The sequence below is a fragment of the Lagopus muta genome, chromosome 1 (genome assembly GCF_023343835.1).
Source record: "Lagopus muta isolate bLagMut1 chromosome 1, bLagMut1 primary, whole genome shotgun sequence".
NCBI classification, from domain to species: Eukaryota; Metazoa; Chordata; class Aves; order Galliformes; family Phasianidae; genus Lagopus; species Lagopus muta.
Window position 1 is genome coordinate 156712327 of NC_064433.1, and position 14128 is coordinate 156726454.

The following is a 14128-nucleotide window of genomic DNA, read 5'->3' on the forward strand; positions in this document are numbered from 1 at the left end:
AGAATATAATATTGGAAGCCTAGTTACTGAATGAATTCTGAATTCCTCTTATAAATGATGACTGCCTTCCAGCAATGCCTGATAATTCAGCATTTTCAATTTTACTCCTTTTTGAATCACAAAAAATTGTAGTTCCTCTAACAGAGCCAGAAAACAAATTTATTCTTGAGCTTTATAAAGCTTAGGTCTTTATCTTCACAAGCGTAATTTAAGTATTTTAATTAATATTCTAATTGTTCGTAGATAGATTATTTGCATGAACTTATGGAAATAACATATATCTGATTTACAGCACATTACACAAACCAATCTTTCAAATGCTGGTTCAGAAAGACTGAAGTTAATTCAGTGTTACTGAAATGAATGTTGTAACTGTGGTGAGATTTTAACAAAATCACTGCTGTAAATGTGGTATCCATTTCAACACAATATCATCTAATTTGTAAGTATATGAAGCTGCTCCAAATGTAATGCCTCCTTTTTTTTTATTTGGCTTATTATTTGGAGAATTTGCTCCATCAAACTGTAGTATTGTTCTCTTTGTATCTGTTACAGCTTCCATGGAAACAAATAGGAAGAACTGCTGTGTATATGTAAGTTCACATGGACATAGATCGTGAAATAATCAATATGTTTTCATTAGCTATTCATACAAATCACTATTTAATCCTCTATTTTTCATCAAATTATTGCACTTTGTACTGACACAGGGTATAAAAATTAAACAAGTATCAAAAGGGTTTTGAAGATAACAGTAGGCTTGGTTTCAACCCAAATATTCCTTCCTAGAAACTAGGGATACCTAGCATCATGACAGTGAGTATATTATTAAGATAGTAATAGGGATCACATTCGGATTGTGATGTAATTTTGTATGGTAATACCTCTACTTTGTTAAGTGCAGTTTATACTCGTAATTTCATCATATTTTGTGTCACTTAGCTAAATCAGAAATCCTATGTAATATTTACTATGCCTAACACACACACACACACACACATACATATATACATATATATATATATATACACATGTATTAAACATTGCACCCTCTATGCACAGAACACCTAAAAGTAGCTGGTCCAAGAATTTGGAACTCTGACACTGCAACCCAGTAACCCAGAGGAATGAGTCAAATATCCCCCTGTCATGGTTTTATGTTTTTTTGGTTTTCAGTATTCCTCATCATAACATTATATAGTGCACTGGGAGTTAAAGTATTAATGCTCCAATTCCAGGTACTCATCCCTATACATTATGGAAGTCATGGGATCTGGCCCTTCTGGGTGGGGCAGTCTCTTACTGCCTGGCAGTGGGTGCTGGAGGGTGCTTTCCTAGTTTCCTAGCTTTTCAGGTCTGACTCGGTCTCAGGAACTCTCTCTCTCTTCTATCTTATTTGATTTATTAGTTTCAATTTCAATTAAAAAATAGTTATTTGCAGATGAGAATTTGTCCTATCAAACAGTGTAAATATGCTCTTTGTATTGGTTGTAATTTCCATTAAAATAAATGAGGCATCATTTTTGGAGAGACCTTTGTGTATGTGACCCAAGATAATTCTTGTTCATTCAATATGGCCTTGGCAAACCAAAAGGTTGTACTCCCATGATCTACAGCAATCTGCAGCGATACAACCAGAAAGATTGGGCAGAATAGTTAAGAATCTTAAGATTATATACCTACGGCATAAATTATTCCTAAACAGAGTCATCAGTTCTTTATGAAAAATATTCAGAGAATTTGATAAAATTCCAGGGTGAAAATAATAATAATAAAAAAGCTTTTCATACTATAGAAATACTTAGAGAAATAAGATATGACATGATCAAATATTTTAGTGCTAATCCAGACAAATTATTATCTCTTTTGAAATCATTTTGCAAAGAAGTTAGCTCTGGAGGTGTCCCAGTGAAAATAAGGAAAAAAATTACCACTATTAATCGGGACTGATTTGCAGCTAAATAAGCAGGAGATGTAGATATTCTAAAAACGAAACCATACACATTAACAAATAATTACTTAAATGTCAATCCCTTTGAATATTTTCTTGCGGATAGCTCTTAAAAACTGATTATGAGAGTAGATCTAACTTCTAAAAGTATGAGATATTTTATTATCAGCTGGGACTCGTGACTTGTATTACCATCAATAATTGTTGTGGTTTAACCTGGGAGGTGGCTAGGCATCATACAGTTGTTTGCTCACTCCCTCCACACTCTTCCCAGTGGGACTTGGGAAAGAACAGAAGAAAAAAAAAAAAAAGGAAAACTCGTGGGTTGAGATAAAACTATTTAACTATTTACTGTGATAGAAAAAAGGAAAAGGATAATAGTTATGATTATATATACATATGAATGTATATAGCAAGTGATCCACAAGCAATTGTTCACTACCCCCCATCCAATGCCCAGCTACTCCTCCAACCAGAGGAAGAGTGAGATGAATTCCCTCACCCTACAAAACTTGTTCTGAATGTCCTACATTATGTAATACCCCTTTGGCCACTTTAAGTCAGTTGTCTGGAGTCTGTTCTCCTGTTCCTCGCCCCCCAAAACCAGTCCTTTACTGAGAATGGTGCTAGCTCTGTACAACACTTCTTAGCAGCAACTATCACATCGGTGTAGTATTAACATTTTTTTTCTCCTAGGGGAAAAAAAAAATGTATTTATATATATGTATACATAATCATACAAGACACTTTAAAGAAAATAATTCCATCTCAGCTGAAACTAAGACAATAATACTTTGCAATATCTCACTTTCATAATCAAAATATCTTCAGCATTTGCAGAGGTATTCCTGTAAGAATCCTTGAAAGCTTATATGGTTGAAAAAAGACATTGTCAGATACAATGCACATTGTTCTTTGAGAAGATGTCTGCTCATTTCCTAACTCTTAATAAAATGGTCCCATCTTTAAAAAATGTCACTTACTCTGAACGTACAACTTGCAGCTGAAGGTTTCTATCGTGAAAATACATTTTCACACACAGTAATTCTCAGATGCATTCTCAGAACTTCATCACAATAGGAAAAGAACACTGGAATTATGGCCAGACAGGATGTCAACGGTTTACAGGAGCATTAACTCCCCAGGCTTTCAAAAACTTCAGTGCACTACATGATGTTATGAGAGTACTGATAACGAAAGATCATAAAAAAATAACACAGAAGATGATTTCAATGATTTCAGCTAAATCTGTGTAAGTACATGCAGGTATCATACAGCCTAGACTTACATTAATGTGAAAGAAATCCAGCAATTGCATCTCAACAACTTTAATGGATTTAATTCCAGAAGGAAATATAAACAAATGTTACTTATATATCTTAAAGCTGTAACAGTTTCCAATATAAAAAAGAATGATAATTTTTTATAACTAACTTTTTTTTTCCATGCATAATGAAGAACCCACCCTGTATGTTTTACATCTTATTTTCTTACAATAATCTGAAAATTAATGCTGAAATCAAGTAAGTATGATCTTCTGAATAAAGAACATTTTCTTTTTAATATGGTCATTACAGTATACTGTATATAGTTCTCATTTGTTAATTAAAAAAAAAAAAAAAACAAACACATGAAAAAAGTACATCCTAGATGAGTTCTAAAAATATATATTCCTGAAAAATCTCAAGCTGAAACATTTTTAAGTATCTCCGTCTGTCCTCTGTGTTTTCTGTAGGACTGAAACACCTAAAAGTGTTGAAATTGTGAATCTCTGACAGGTTTTCAAGCTTGCTATTGTAAACATACATTTTATATTAATACAATGACAAAAATGTAAAAATACTAACCTCTTAAAGAGAACAGAAAACTTAGAGGACAGAACAAATTAAAAACATTTAAATTTCTGTTCCAAAGTGAAAACAAAAGATTCCTAACTCTTTCTCTCTCTGAAAAGTTTGAGTTGGAAGAGATCTTAAAGATTATTTAGTTTAAGCCCCCCAGGCTTTCAAAAACAGTCTTCTAGATCAGGGTTCTCAAGGACCCACTGAACTTGGACCTGAATGCAAACAGTGTTTTTTGTTTTGGTTTGGTTTGGTTTTTTTCCTTTTTTCTCTTCGTAAAATGTATGTATCATACCTTCCAAGAATATAGAGGAAAAAAAAAGAGCTTTGAACTACAGGTCAGATTCTGTAAAGTTAGTAATTCAGAGTGCTGGAAGGTTATCTTTGAGATATTAACTGTACTACATTTAAATTTCCATTGATGAAATGTTATTTTGAATGAAGAATATGGGCATATGAATATTTCAGGAGTAATTTCTTTTTTTTTCTATCTGATTTATGTGTATGCATGAGGATAACAATTCACAAGAGATGTACAAGTAATTTATTTCCAACAACTGAACTAAAACTGGACAATAATTTCTTTGACTTTTGATGTGATGCTGTTGCTAAGAAATAAATGACATTGAATGATACTTAAGAATTGTCATTTGGTATTTATCTTTGACTCAGAGCACTTTAATATCTATTTTTCTCGCAAGACCCAATTATCTCTCCTTTTACACATATGCGGAAATACAGATCAGATATTAAATGGAAACCAAATAAGCAACAGTCATAGTTGATTTCTTTCATTTAAATTAGACTGCTACAAGCTGCAATCAAAAAAGACTAAAAATATGATAGTGTTATGAGGTACTCTGCACAATTTAATGCTCTTAATATCCTTGCCACTCTTTATAATCAGTGTATTTCAATCTGTGCAGAATTTGATTTCTTTTTCTCTGTAGAAACAAAGGACTTCAAATGAGTACTGATTTTATTCAGTATATTGGAATAACATATTTTTGCATATTGGTGATACTATTTGTATTCCATGAAATATTTTGTCAAGGATGGATTTAATTTCTCTATAGCTGGACATGGTATACTTTGTATTTTAGATCATATGGATGCTTTAGCTATTGTTAAGCAGGGCTTACATAGAATCAAGGTCTAATCTTCTCATGCTGCCCTTTCAGTAGAGAAGCTGGAGAGGCACAAGGATCTAGGAAGGGACAAAGCCAGAGCACGTGAACCTAGTGGATGAAAGGGATATTATATGGCATACAATGTCACACTCAACAATAAGAACTAGAGATAGAAGGAGGAATGGGTTGTGTTCAGTTACGGCATTTGTCTTCCCAAGTAACCATTACACATGATAGAGGTTGGCTTTTCTGGAAGTATCTGAATATATATCTGCCTGCAGATGGAAAGCAGTGAATTAATTTTATACTTTGTTTATATTCACAGCTTTTGCTTTACCCTGGATAACATGCAAAAATCAATCATGAAAAATAGAGTTCCTGTGCTTCTTGCTCAGCCAAAACCTGTGGCTCCTAAGAGGATCTGTGAACATTCAGAACGACATCTTAAAATGGAGCAGAGTAACAATAATTGCATTAGAAGTTCAAAGTCACTCAGAATATCTGAACAATTTTTATTGGGATTCCAATCCTGAAGAGCATCCAGACTTGATACTAAGTGAAAAATTCTACTAAGTCAGGAGGAATTATTTATACATAGTGCTCAGGGAGTTCTGGTTAACAGGAATCACTGTGTTTGGCTTGGATAGAGATATTTTCTTCAAAGCAGCCTGTGTGCTGCTGTGATTTCTAATAGCTTGCTAATATATTGGATATTACTGAACAGTGCTTGTATGCCATCAAGGCTTTATCTGTTTCTTATTCTGCCTTTGCCACTTGTCCCTCTCCAAACAGACAGAATAAGTAGGCTGAGGGTGCACAACAAAAAACTGAGAGAACACTACCAGGACAGCTGTTCCAAGCTGACCAAAGGGATATTCCATATCACGTGACATTGATATCAGAAATAAATTTTCAAAGAAACAAGGAGGAAGGGAGTATATTTATGGTTCTGATATTTCCCAAGTAACTGTTATGTGTGCTGTGAGTCTGTTTTTCAAAAAGCAATTAAATGCCTGTGTTCCTAGGGAAAATAGTAAATAAATTCCTTCTTCCATTTTCTTACCTATGCAGGTTTTTGGGTGTTTGTTTGTTTGTTTGTTTTTTTAACCTATTGAATTATTTTTGTGTCAACCCGTGAGTCTCCTGCCTTCCTTTTATTTTCTGCCCAACCTGCAGAAGAGGGGACTGAATGAAAGACTGTGTGGGTGTCTGCTTCCTGGCCAGTGCCAATCCACTACACGCTGTGAAGGTTACAATTCCATTCCAGGTTAATTATCTGTATTCTATTCAGATGGCATTTTTCCTTATCCTGGATGTCTAACATGCACAAGAAGAGTCATTCTCTGGTGTATAGAGACTGTATAGAATTACTAGAAAGTTAGCACAGTGTACGGTCTGATCTTATTTTAATTAAGGTAAAGAAGTTGAAGTATTTTTATTCTTCTAATAGCAATCTTACATTCAGGTCATAGTACTGAGATTAAATAGCTAGTAAGTATGTTTAATTATTGAGAAAAAAAAAAAAAAAGGACAAAAGATTTATTTCCTTTGTTGTTCACAGCAAGGAGCATTAGTAAGCTTACAAATGAGAATATTTGAGATAGATGGTTTTATAATGTGCAATGAAAATTGTATTAAAAATTGCTGGTATATATCAGATATACCTTAAAAAAAAAAAGAGGGGGGGGGGAGGGGAATAGAGAAGTTAATCAAGAAACTAGAAAGAAAAAAGATAGCATGAAATGTACTTCTCAAAACTTGGAGCGGGGTATATTTGGATACATGCCATAGGGGAAAGATAAGCAACAGCTTTTGATTCTACTCAGCATATTTGAACATTGGTTTGTATTGGTAATATATAGTCTCTGGAGGATTTCCTAAAAAACACTGATTTTTAATGAATATCTGTCGAATCCAAGTGTTCCATTACTTATTATCAAATAACTTATTTCCCAGGAAAAACAGAACACAAGGCCAACTATACAGTGACAGATAGTAGTGTTCCCTGAGATTTAATGAACTTCAGAGGCTCACGAGAATCAAAATTTTTCTGAACTATCGTTGATATATTTGCATTGAAAAGTTCTCCAAGGTTTCTTTTTCTGAGTTTGTCTAACTGCTTACTGAACTTGTTTACACAGCATAATCTGTTTCATTGCTTAACAATAAGTTAATTGCATAACTTACCATGCGCTTTAAATTTCTTACTAGTATATTAGCCTTATGGACTAAGGTTTTGGTAGTGGAATTCCACAGAGGTGGTCTCTGTGAGAAGAGTCCGGATGCCCCAGATTATATAAAAGTTCCAGATGGCTACAAAAGGAACCCACCACTCATCAAAGCTGAGCCAATGTGAGACATTGTTTGCACCCCTGTGATAGCATATTAAAGGACAAAACTCTTGCCCCATAGCTGCAGGGAGAGAGCAGTGAGAAGATATAAACAATCTTACACCAAGGTCTATGTAGGAACAGGGAGAGGAGGTACTGGAGCAGATGCTTACCTGCTTACCTGCAACCTACAGAGAGGGAGTGAAATAGTGGAGCAAGGGAGCTTAGATATTTATTAGTATTAAACCATTACAATTTGAGAGTTTCATGTTTTGGCCTCCAGTTCATCATTTCTACATTATTTTAAAAGATGCTAGTGTGATGTCCATTAAAGCGCATAATACTGCCAGCAGTGACTTGTATAATTCATATTATTGCTAATAACAGCTATGCACATAAATTTCCTCTGATCTGAAGGAATAAATGATTTTGAATTTTTGAAAACGTGTATTACTTAAACAGCAGACTTTAACCAGTCTTCAGAAGTCATAACACTTCACTGAGTAAATTCCTATTTAAGCATTTCATGGTGGTGATTTTTTTTTTAACTTCTCAACAAAAGAAGTTTCTCTCTTCTTAATTTACAGTAATTATAAATTATTGTAACATTAATGTCATATCTAACACAGTTCAGTTAGATGACTATATAGCTCCCAGCCCTGAATATCATTTCTCTGAAGGTAAACTTGCACACTATTGGTAGCATGATTATGCCTATGTTTAGTGAAATTCATCAAACTAGAAGTATGCTGGGAACCTTCTAGTCATCCACACATAAAACCTCATATAAGACAAAAATGTACTGAGGGGTATCTGCATAATTTTTTCTGAGTCTTTCCCTTGGTGCCTGACTTTTCAGACAAGCAGAGTTAAAAAGTAAAAATAAAATAAAATAAAATAATAGAAAATCCTTCTGTGATAGGAAAAAGACATAGCTAGTTTGTTGGTTTGGTTTGTTTGTTTGCTTTCATTTGACTGATAAATTTACAAGTAAAATAAATATATTTTTTTCCAAGTGACATTTTTCTAGCTTTTTTTTGGAGCTAAAGAAGAGCTAAAGAAGAGCTAAATAAACTCATATCTAACATAAAGAATCAGGGGTTCCTTTCTCCCAATTTCCTTCTTTTCTAGAATTATGGCAATAGCTGCCAGTGGAAGTATTTACACAACTGGTTATGCAAAACTGCAAACACACATTAGACTATGTCAATAGTTTATGGGCTGGTTTGACCCAGTTCCATGACTAGTGGGGTGGAGGGACCCATGGATCCATGCATTAGAAAAGGGTAAGAGAAAAGGATATAGAGATGGGCAAAACAGAGACAGTGATCAGAGGAAAAACAAACATTAACTAAATAAGATATCAGAATGCAAGATCATGGAATCATATCATAGAATCACAGAACAAGTCCATTTCCCTCAACCTTTCCTCACAGTAGAGGTGCTCCAGCCCTCTGATCATCTTAATGGGCCCTCCTCTGGATTCTCTCCAAGATCTTTACATCCTTCCTGTACTGGGGGCCCCAGGCCTGGACGCACTACTCTAGATGGGGCCTCAAAAAAGCTGAATAGAGGGGGACAGTCTCCTCCATCTCTCTGCTGGCCACTCCTTTTTTAATACAGCCCAGGATATAGTTGGCCTTCCGGGTTGCAAGTGCACACTGCTGGCTCATGCCTAGCTTCTCGTTCACCAGGAACCCCAACTCCTTCTCCGCAGAGCTGAGATTTCCTCTCAAGGAAATCTTCCCCAGTTTGTATAAGTACCTGGGATTGCCCCGGCCCAAGTGCAGCACCCTGCACTTGACTTTGTTGAACCTCATTAGGTTTTCATGGGCCCAATTCTTGAGCCTGTCCAGATCTTTCTGAATGGCCTCCCTTCCTTCCAATGTATCAACTGCACCTCTCAGCTTGGTGTCATCTGCAGACTTGCTAAGGATGCACTTGATGCCATCGTCATTGATGAAGATGTTGAAGACCACCGATCCCAAGTCCAATCCCTGAGGGACACCACTTGTGACTGGCCCCCACCCTGACAAAGAACCAGTAATCACACACTATAATACAATATAATACAACATAGTTAGAATTGGAGCTGATGAATTGAATGAAATGAGAGACATTATCCAAAAACTGAAGGTTTTACTTTAATGCTGAGATGAGACATGTAGATGGGGCGAGCAGCAAGGAGGAGAGCATGGTCTCGTGACATTGCCAGGGGCTTTACTTCCTTTCTGAACACAAAGTCTTCTGGGGTATGTAGTCATCCTTCACTTCTAGGACAGGTACGCAGAACTGGAGCATTAACTCTTTAAATCCTAGTGCACTACATGATGTTACGATGTGGAAATAATGATAACCAAAAATCATAAAGGACTACTTTCATGAAATACACATTTTTCCATACATCTGCTTCCTGCTGAAATAAGAAATTCCATTTTAGAATCTTTTAACATCAGCCTGTTCCTGATGCATGCTGAGGGATTTGAAAACTTTGCTCTCTATTGTCCTTCAGGACATAATTGCATGAAAACCATATCACAAGGCAAAATTTTATTCATCTTTTAGTCTTGGTACAAGCTGATATAATCTAAATGCGGAGCTGCAGTTTGGGAATGAATTATCTGATAACATTTTGATCCCAATTTCTATATTATTCTATTCTGTAGTACAAAAAAAAAAAAAAAAAAACTGTCTGGAATGGATACAATAGGAATCTTCAATCTTTTATTTATGAACGATATCTTTTATAGTCTTTTCCAGTTAGGAGCAAAGCAGGCTTACAAAGAGAGCAGCAGAGGAGTTCCTGACTTAGGATTGTTCTTCCATAGAGAAAGGCCATAGGTCTGGCTGCTTTTCAATAAAAGTCCCATTCCTAAAGTTGTTTTTTTTTTTTTTTTTTTTTTTTTTAACCAGTTATTTGAAGGATTTCAAAAGCCCAAGCTGCTCAAAGCTTAATTTCTTGCTTGAGGTGTAGTTCACCTGAAAGTGAGTTGATCCACTTGAAGACTGCAATAATTGGCATATTAGGCGATATCATGTCTCCTCCTTCTTCTCCAGAGGGCATGGAATATTCATCTCTCAAGAAAGGTAATGAGAGGATGTTTTAGTGATGAAAAATGTAGTGGTGCTGCCACAGATGCATTCAGAGTTAACAGCCATCTCTCAACAGAGAGCCAAACTACTGAAATACAAAAAAGGAAAACTTTGATCAAGTGCAAACAATCCCCTTTAATAATAATAAAATACTTAGTTCTGAACACTTGATTCCGAAGAAGTGACTACTATGCAAAAAGTTTTCTTTTTTTTTTTTTTGTTTTTTTCCCGTAGTGGTATATATACTTAAAAAATCCCTCCAGTTTCCTGTCTGTTACAACAACTTCACTAAGGTTTTGTACAACAATAACAATATTTATTTGTTGTTCCGTTTAGCTCCATGCTATCTGCTTTCACCTCATTTCTGAACTTCAGAAATTCAAGGCTTTTACTATCTTGCAGACCTGGAGAAACATACTTCCACTGTAAACCACTGTTGCTCAATAATTCAGATGTTCTAACTTTGCACGTATTTAACTCCTTAAGAAAGTTCTGAGAGTAGAAATGAAAATGTTGAAGATATTTTACATGGATCTGTTATGTCTGATATGAACATTGCTTATATCAAATAGAACAAAGCTACATTGAATTAATTTGCTGACAGCATTTAGCAATTATGGAACTCATTCACACTAAGCAATCCTCAATTGTATCTTCATTAAATAGTTTTAATACACATATCACAGAATCACAGAATTGTAGGGGTTGGAAGGGACCTCCAGAGATCATCGAGTCCAATGAGGGACTCCACCACCAGGTCGCACAGGTAGGCGTCCAGGCAGGTGTTGAACATCTCCAGAGAAGGAGACTCCATAACCACCCTGGGCAGCCTGTTCCAGTACTCCGTCACCCTCACTGTAAAGAAGTTCTTGCGCACATTTGTGCAGAACTTCCTATGCTGCAGTTTCCAGCCGTTTCCCCTTGTCCTGTCTCCACTCACCACTGAAAAGAGTCCAGCCTCACCATTCTGCCCCCCACACCTTAGATATTTATAGACCTGGATCAGGTCCCCTCTCAGTCTTCTTCTCTCAAGGCTGAACAGACCCATTTCACTTAGCCTTTCTTCACAGGAGAGATGCTCCAGGCCCTTCACCATCTTTGTGGCCCTCCGCTGGACTCTTTCCAATCTGAAATATATCTGAAAATAAGGACAGAATCTGGGAGGAACACAGAAAAGCTATATGAGTAGTCAGGGCTCAGGTTAGGAAAGGCAAAACCCTGATGTAATTAAATCTGGCCAGGTACATCAAGGGCAACAGGAAATCTTATGGGTATGTTAGTGATAGAAGGAAGACTAGGAAAAATGTGGACTCTCCCCTGAAGGAAATAGGAGAACTAATTATCCAGGATGTGAGGACGGGTGACTTTTTTGTCTCGTTCTTTATCAGCAAGTGCTCTAGCTGCACTGCCTAAGTCACAGAAGAAAAAGGCTTTCTGTGAGAATGAAGAACCACCCATTGTAGATCAGGTTCAAGACCATCTAAGGAACATGAATGTATGCAAGCCTACGGGACTATATGTGATGCATCCATGGATCCTGAGTGAATCGGCAGACAAAATTGCTAAGATACTGTCCATTATAGTTGAAAAGTTGTGGCAATTGACTGAAACTCCCACTAACCGGAAAAGGGAAACGTAAGGCTCATTTTGGGAGAGAAAAAAAAAAAAAAAGAAAAAAAAAAGAAAAAAAAGGGAAGACCTGGAAAACTATTTTTCATCTCTACCATGTTGCTAATCAGCATTTGGAAGACATAATTTTGATCACTTATGCCTTAGCATACACTTCCAGAAAACAGCAATGGACTTCAAATTTTATATATTTTTCCTCTATATTATTTGATTCTGTGGTTAGCACTGTTCCACCTAGTTATTATCCTAGCCATTGACCCCTTCTTTACAGTTATATTAGTAACAATATCCAAAGCGGGGGGGGGGGGGGGGGAGGGGGGAGTAATGGAATGTATTATTAACTTATTGTCTTGAATTAGTTGCTGTAGTTGATGGAAGACAGCAAATTTTTCTACAAACCACCACCACCAACTTTAATTATCACAGTTGGTGGTAGTTCAAGCAGAAAGTCTTGAACTGAAAAGACATAGTATTCTGGCTATTTGAGACAAATCTTCAGATGAAAAAATTGAAACATATTGGAACAACAGTGTGAAAGAAAATGGTATATCTTCTCCCTTTGATGAATGAATTACTTCAAATCACTGGCTTTTAATGAACATTTGAAACACATTTACATTTTAGTGCTTAACTAAATATTTTTTATTTGGTAGTTAAGACGAGAATTACATACTTTTAATCAAAATTTAAATGTAAAAAGCTTATTTTTTCAATAGTAGATGTTCATAATTCTATCTTCGGATTTGTTCATTAAAAAATGCGCTTTTCACAGGTGTAATAGATACTAGTGAAGTTGGTATACATTTATGTGCCACCAAAGTTCACATCAGCATTCTGATCCAATGAGAGAGCTGCGGATCATTTTTAAATGTGTATTTGTAATTATGAAACATTGCTATGAAAGCCAAGATGTCATGAAAACTTTTTTGATATAGAATATTCACTAAGTCTGAAAACATTTGAAATGTCTCTCTTAATGCATATACACTGGCTCTGGAGATTGAAAGTATACTTCTCATAGGAAACTATGTATACACAAATAAGCACAAGATGTAGCTATTAAGGCAATCCACTTTTATAGCAATCAAGAACAAAAAGGCTTAGTATATATGACCCTAAATTGAAAACAAAGTGCCAGTTTTATCCAGTATTTGTCAGCCTTTCCAGATGATGTATCATTTCAATGAAATAAGGAGAACTATATAAAAGTACTCTTATGGCTATTAAGAACATAAAATGGAAATGAGTTAATATACAGTATGAAAAATGCAAAATCCTATTTTTGGTTGGAGTTGGACACATCTCTCACATGGATGTGCATGTGTACTAGTCAGTAATAGAATATGTGGAGATTGTAAATGAGATAAACAGCAAACTAGAATCAGTCAAAAGGGATGCATGGGTATTATCAGTTCCTGGCTCCCTATAGAACTACTCAAAAAGTAAACCACATGTCTTGAGATCATTTTTCAAAAGCTTTTTGAACTCCATGACGACTTCACTGGGGAGACTGTTCCAGGTCCTCACCATCTTCTCAATGATAAACCTTTTTTCTGGTACCCAACCTGATGCTGCTTCAATCAGGTCATGTCTTTAGGTGTGCCAGATAGAGGAGATGAGTGCCTTCCTCTTTGCTCCTATGATGAGAAAGCTGTAGAATAAGATGAGATTGCCCCTTGGTCTCTTCTCTAGGCTGAACAAACTAAGTGACTTCAGCTGTTCCTCATCACACAGCACAGCAGGATAGAGCCTTTCCCTTGGCTAGCTAGCAATGCTGTGCCTGACGCATCACAGGGTACAGTTGGACCTTTTAGCCTCCAGGGCACACTTTATATCAACTAGAACCCCAAATCCATTTCTGCTGGGCTGGAGAGCCACCCACTACGCATGCATGCCTAAGCTGCCTTTTCTCCCATGTTCTTTTTAAGCTCTGTGAGGTTAGTGATTGGCCAGCCCTGTAATTTATAAAAGTACTGAAGAGAACTTGCCCTAAAAATGAAGGCCTGGGTCATCCAACTAATGATTGACAACCAACCAATATGACAGATCTTGCTAGCACACAGTCCCTCCAATTTTGGCATGCCATCTCATAGCATATCACTGGTAAGCACAGTTTTATCCAATACCTCCTTCAGATCTAGTTTAAATCTCTTT